Raw genomic sequence first — 7,414 nt, forward strand, 5'->3', positions numbered from 1 at the left:
AATCATCCAAGAGCTTATCTTGGAAAGGATTTGGATTGCTTTGCGTAAAAGTTATCCAATTAGGGTTTAAGGGTGAAACCCTAGGAGCCTTACAAGTATAAATAGACCCTTGGGGCAAGGGAAATCGACACCTCTGAAAAAGCAAAGAAACCCTAGCCGATTTCTTTCCTCTTATCTCTCTCAAATCATCCTCTTGCTAGTTGGTGTTAGTAAGCCATTAGAGGAGTGACATTTATGACTCTAAAGCTCCAAGAACAAGAAGATCAAACAAGTGTTTCAAGGTAAGCTTCTAACTCTGATTTTGTATTGTTCTTATACTCTATTAGCCATTAGAAGTCTTGGATCCAATGCATGTTTAATAAGACAAACCTAGATCCAAGCATTAGGGTTTATATGTGCACATAGGAATGTTCATATGGCTAAAACCCATCAGTGGTATCAGAGCCTAGATTGGTTTCTATTAAATTGATGCATGGTTGTTTGTTTCTTGCTTGCAAAATTCGAATTTTGTGATTCTGAGTCTTGGACTCGGCGAGTCCCATGGTGAACTTGGCGAGTTGGCCTGCCTCAGTGAGTCCAGTTGGGCACTCGGCGAGTCCGAGCGTCAGGAAGAGCAAAAATGGGATTTTTTTTATATTTATCTTATGGAAACTTGCCTTTATCATATTAGATCAACCCTAATCCAATTTTTTGATATATATGACTGTAATCTTGATCTAATTAAAGATATTTATCAATTAATAAAATATTTAATTTCCTTATGTGATAATTAATTAATTATTTTGATTAAATTGGTAAATTATTTGGCAAGAAATCATAAATAAATCAAATATGGATAATTATGTGATTAATTGTTATTTGTTATTTGATCCTCTATGTTTTGAATAGTTTAAAACTTGCCCTCAAGTTTTGAAATTTATGTTTTGTGATTAAAAGTTTAATTTAGACAATTTAAATTTCAAACCCTAGAACTTTACTAGTTTAAAGTCCAACCCCATACTAATATAATTATATATATATATATATATATATATATATATATATATATATATATATATATATATATATATATATATATATATATATATATAAAATTAAAATGCTAGTCTTACCGTTAGTAGGCCTCATTCACGAAGCCGGTCTATAAGGTGGGCATAAGGTTGCTGCCTATAAAATGGCGCTTAATGGGTGTACACTCACACCTACCGCTTGCTTGATCGGTGGAGGGTCGTTAGCCGAATGGGTAGGATAGGGCAACCTCATCCTCTCATTAAAAGTATAATATGAAATACAAAGTAACTACATGTTTTCCTTAAAATTTCCCAATCTTAGTTACTTTAGGAAAAGTGAATTGATGCAATCCCATGAAATTACACTTTACACCCTGTTAAGAAGTTAGTGGAGCGTATGTGGTTTACCGGCACACTAATTGGTTCTAAGCAAAGGTGGCAAATGGTGATTCATTGTTTATCATAGTTCGATGGAGCATGTGTGGTTTACCGGCACATCGAATAGGTGATCGTTACAATGAAGGCACCATGTGAATTTGCATGGTAATTCACACCCGCTTTGTGATCCTCGGTATCCCAGTCACAAACGAGAGCGGCATATCGAGATTTAAACATGCCATTGAAAAGTTTCAACGAATCTCATTCAAACCTAGGAATTCTTGATACATTTAGAACTTAGAGTTATGTTTTTCATGGTGGAGAATTAGTGAATCGTCATTCACTTACCTTCAAATTGTTTGCATGTTAGATTACGGCATCCCTTCTCTAATGTGTAAATATTGTTGTTGGATCCTAGCCCTAATTTTTCTTATTGGGTGATAATTAGGGATTCGTATTCTAATCTATCTTTGTACTTTCTATTTGTAGATGTCGAACGCAAACAACGTTGCTGCTAGCTCGTTCACATTGATGAGCCTTTGTCAAAAGGTCACTTTCGATGGGACGAACTTTAGCGAATGGATAAGATACATTCGCACAATTTCTCGCTATGAGGATAAGGAGTATGTCCTCGATGAGAAGCTCGAGAAGATTAACCCTGAAATCGCTACTCCGGCTGAAATGAATGCTTTCGAGACTCATGAACGTGATGCAACGATGGTTCATTGCATCATGATAGCCACTATGAACTCCGAATTCCAAAAGTACTATGAGGAAATGTATCCTTACGAGATGCAACAAGACTTGTTAGAGAGATACCACCAAAATGCGAGACAAGAGCATTACGAGATTTTCACTAACATGATTTCCGCTAAGATGGGTCATGGAGAATCTCTTACCGTGCACCTACAAAAGATGCAAAGGTATGTCGACCGTCTTCGCAAGTTGAATGTTGACTTTGGGGAAGACTTGGCGATCGACATGGTGCTTCACTCTTTGCCTCTGTGTTATAGTCAATTTAGGATGACCTATCACATGAACAAGGAAGAGGTCACCCTAAGCAAGATCCAAGGTCTCCTTAGGGTTGCTAAAAGCAACCTCAAGGACAAGTCTGTTGCACCAACTCCCAATCCACCCGCTGCTCCTGTTTTGGCTATTGGACAAGGAAAGGGATGGAAGAGGAAGGCTTTGTCTAAGAACCATTGCAAGGTTAAGCCCCGAGATGGTGCCTCTTCTAGTGGGATGAAAGTTGATCCTGCTAAGCCCTTCCCTAACCCAAAGGAGGCAGAGTACCACTACTGCCATAAAATAGGACATTGGAAGAGAAGCTGCCCAGAGTACCTGCAAGCCATCAATGAAGGAAATATCAAGCCGTCTTTCATAGGTATATACATAATTAAATCTAACGATTCATCTCATGCTATTTCTTGGGTTCTTGATACCGGTTGTGGTTATCACATTTGTTCTGATGTGCAGGTACTAAGAAGAAATAGGGATGTGGAGCATGGAAGGATAAATCTAATCATGGGGAACAGAAGATCGTCGCCTGTGACCAAGATTGGAGTGTATTCTTTAGTGCTTAGGAATGGTTTATGTTTAGATTTGAACAATTGTTGCTATTCACCAGAAATGGCTAGAAACATCATTTCATTTCATAGTTTGTTTAGACAGGGTTTTAGATTTTCTTTTAATAATGAGAATGGTTCTAGTTTGGCTTATCTAAATGGTGTCTTTTATTTTGAAGCAATACCGTGTAATGGAATTTATGAAACTGTTATGATTTTTTATAACTTAGGAAATGATGTTTTATGTATGGATTCTTCCAATAGTATGGATATGGCATCCTTGTGGCATTGTCGTCTTGGACATGTCAACAAGAAACGCATAGCCCAACTCCAAAAGGATTGAGTGTTGGAGTCATTCGACCTTAGGGAAGATGACACATGCGAGTCTTGTTTACTTGGAAAGATGACTAAGTCACCCTTCGATGGTACGTGCGAAAGGGGTGAGGGTCTATTGGACCTCGTACATACCGATGTGTGTGGACCGTTTAGATCTACCACGAAGGATGGAAACCGCTTCTACGTGACTTTTACCGATGACTATAGTAGATATGGGTATATCTACTTAATCAAGCAAAAGTCAGAAACTTTTGAAAAGTTCAAAGAGTTCAAGAAGGAAGTGGAGAATCAATTGGGCAGGAAAATCAAGATGCTTCAGTCCGATCGAGGAGGAGAGTACCTAAGTCTTGAATTCCACGATTATCTCAAGGAGTGTGGAATAGTTTCACAATTGATGCCACTTAGGACACCGCAGTTGAATGGTGTGGCAGAAAGGCATAATCAAACCTTGTTGGACATTGTTCGCTCTATGATGAGTCGTGCTTCGCTATCTATCTCTTTTTGGGGGTATGCCTTAGGAACTGCCGCCCATATCCTTAACCGAGTCCCCACTAAGAAGGTTGCTAAAACACCTCACGAGATGTGGACGGGGAAAGCTCCTTCGTTAGCACATATCAAGGTTTGGGGTTGTGAGGCTTTCGTAAGACGAGATACTCACGCCAAGCTCGAACCACATAGTGAGCAATGTATTTCATCGCTTACCCGTAGAAATCCTTTGGATATCTCTTCTATAGACCGAAGGACAATGTTTTCTTTGTTGCGAGGAGAGGAGTTTTTCGAGAACGAGAACTCATAGGCCAAGGAGACAGTGGGAGGCAAATCGAGCTTGAAGAGATTCAAGAGCCGATAGATGAAGGAACCTCTACCGTTAGCACTCAACCCGAGGAGGAAACTCCGATTGAACCGATTGACATATCATTACCTCTTAGATGTTCCGAAAGAGTTAGAGTTCAACCCCAGTTATATGGTTTTCGTATTACTACTGAAGGAGACACGTATATTAGTGATAGTACACTAATAAACCTTGATGAACCTAATAGCTATAAGGAAGCCATGGCAGGCCCGAAGTCTGCAAAATGGAAAGAGGAAATGGATAGTGAGATCCAATCCATGTATGATAACCAAGTTTGGAATTTGGTTGATAATGTACCTAGACATAAGACCGTTGGGTGCAAATGGATCTTCAAGAAGAAGACCGACGTGGATGGAAACGTCCACACGTATAAGGCGCGATTGGTTGTGAAGGGCTTTACTCAAACTCCCGAAGTTGACTATGATGAGACCTTCTCACCCGTTGCGAAGATAAAGTCTATTAGAGTGATGCTAGAAATTGCCGCATTTCATGATTATGAGATTTGGCAAATGGATGTCAAGACCGCTTTCCTTAACGGGAAGTTGGCTGAGGATGTTTACATGGCTCAGCCAGATCGGTTTATGGATCTGAAGCGTCCGAATAGAGTGTGTAAGCTTGAGAAGTCCATTTATGGACTTAAGAAAGCGTCTCGCAGATGGAATCTTTTCTTCGATGAGAAAGTCAAAGAGTTTGGATTTGTACGAAGCAAAGATGAATCTTGTGTATATGTCAAAGCCAATGGGAGTATAGTAAGCTTCCTCGTTCTATATGTTGATGACATATTACTCATAGGAAACGATGTCCCGACTCTGCAGGAGGTTAAGTCCTGGCTCGGGAAGTGCTTCGCTATGAAGGACCTCGGAGAGGCTTCCTATATTTTGGGAATAAGGATAGTAAGAGAAAGAAGTAAGAGACTAATAGGACTTAGTCAGAAAACTTACTTAGATAAGGTACTAAAACGTTTTAGTATGGAAAACTCAAAGAAGGGACAGTTACTTATACAAAGTAATGCCAAGTTGAGTAAGACTCAAAGTCCGAGTACCGAAGCTGAGATAGCTAGAATGAGCCGAGTTCCATACGCTTCCGCAGTTGGCTCAATCATGTACGCTATGACTTGTACTCGCCCTGATGTAGCCTTTGCTTTGAGCATGGTTAGCAGATATCAAGGGAACCCTGGAAGAGCTCATTGGATTGCGGTGAAGAATATCCTTAAGTACCTTCGGAGGATGAAGGAATGGTTTTTAGTCCTCGGAGGGAGTGATGACTTGAAGGTGCGAGGGTATAGTGACACCAGCTTTTAAACCGACAAGGACAACTACCATTCACAGTTGGGCTGGGTCTTTACCCTGAATGGAGGAGCAGTAACTTGGAAGAGTTCCAAGAAGGAAACCGCAGCTGATTCAACGTGAGAATCAGAGTACATTGCAGCGAGCGAAGCGTCGAAGGAGGAAATATGGTTGAAGAACTTCATCGGTAACCTTGGAGTTGTACCTGCCATAAAGGAGCACATGGAGATTTTCTGTGATAATGAAGAAGCGGTTTCCTTGACCAAGGAACCAAGGGATCATGGTAGATCTCAGCATATCGACAGAAAATATCACTTCATCAGACATCATGTAGAAGAAGGACAACTCGTTGTGAAGAGGATATTATCGGAGGATAAACCAGCAGATCCGCTTACAAAGAGACTGAGTAGGGTTAAGCACTTGCAACATACGAGGAGTATTGGGCTGAAGGATGATATTAGTATAGATTAGATAGTAGTAGAAACGTGTAATAGATAAATGTAATTAACATTTGATGATTAAATAAAAGAGTATTATTTATGAGTAATGTTACTGTCTTATGTTAATTGTTTAACTATTGTTTCATTTTGCATGTTTTGACTTCCAGAATAATTGAGTTTATTAAGAATAATCGAATTGTTCAAATTGTCCACAATCGTTCATATGTCTGAAGTAGATATGAATGAAGATTGTCATGAATTGGTGTGTAGATTGTCTAAATGGTATTAGACATAGCAAAAGATTGTTGCAACGTTCATGAGTGCTTATGAACTGGTTTTGAGCATTGGAACAAACCCGCGCTTGCTGGAATCACCTTATGGAATGTGATATAAAAGGTGATCGCAAGACGATAATATCATATAGTCTTAAAACCTAGATATATGGTTTGTTATCTTTTAATTGGTTGTACATTGATAATGCGAAAACGCATCAGTAACTCGGTGTTATAAAATACATTGTTGTGTATAGTTGATTAATGAATAAGTAAATGCATATAAGTCAAAGTTTATCTGTTACTTTTATCCCAAGAGGGTAAAAGCGATATCTCGGCCGCTTGATGATTTGATTTGACTTATGTGTCAGGCCCGGTCAGAACTAAATTAATGTGTTCAATTAAGGTTTATGTCGAATGAATCGGAGATCGAGAAACCAAATGCTAGACAAATTGTTCCATAGAATTGTCAGCATGATATCTAACAAAGGATTGTACGATCCCTTATCTAAAGGACAAGATTGATTAGATCAGAGTTTGACAGCGTCTTTGAGAGCTACGATTGCAAATCAAATTGTACTTGTGCATATAGTTACTAGAGTTATCCAAGTGGGAGACTGTTGGAATAGTGTCTAAGGCTACAACTATATTGGGCAAGTATTTGACCCGATTATGCATGGTCGTTTTGGGTTGCCTTCACCATAGCAACTTTACAGGGTGATTTATTATGAGAGAATAAATATTATTAATATATTATGAGAATAATATAAGGAATAATAATATTATTATTTGATTGATATAGGTCATAAAATTAATTAGAATTAATTTGGTGACTTAAAGAGATTAATTAAATAAGAGGGTATAAACTGTCAATTGTTTGATAGTTACACTTTGGGCTGTAAATGTTCATGGATAGGGTTGGATGATTTCTAGGGCTTGGGATGAGCCACAAATCGTCCAAGGGCTTATCTTGGAAAGGATTTGGATTGCTTTGAGTAAAAGTTATCCAATTAGGGTTTAAGGGTGAAACCCTAGGAGCCTTACAAGTATAAATAGACCCTTGGGGCAAGGGAAATCGACACCTCTGAAAAAGCAAAGAAACCCTGGCCGATTTCTTCCCTCTTATCTCTCTCAAATCATCCTCTTGCTATTTGGTGTTTGTAAGCCATTAGAGGAGTGACATTTGTGACTCTAAAGCTCCAAGAACAAGAAGATCAAACAAGTGTTTCAAGGTAAGCCTCTAACTCTGATTTTGTATTGTTCTTATACTCTAT

Source organism: Lactuca saligna, chromosome 4 (genome assembly GCF_052625555.1).
Source record: "Lactuca saligna cultivar CGN05327 chromosome 4, ASM5262555v1, whole genome shotgun sequence".
Classification (NCBI taxonomy): Eukaryota; Viridiplantae; Streptophyta; class Magnoliopsida; order Asterales; family Asteraceae; genus Lactuca; species Lactuca saligna.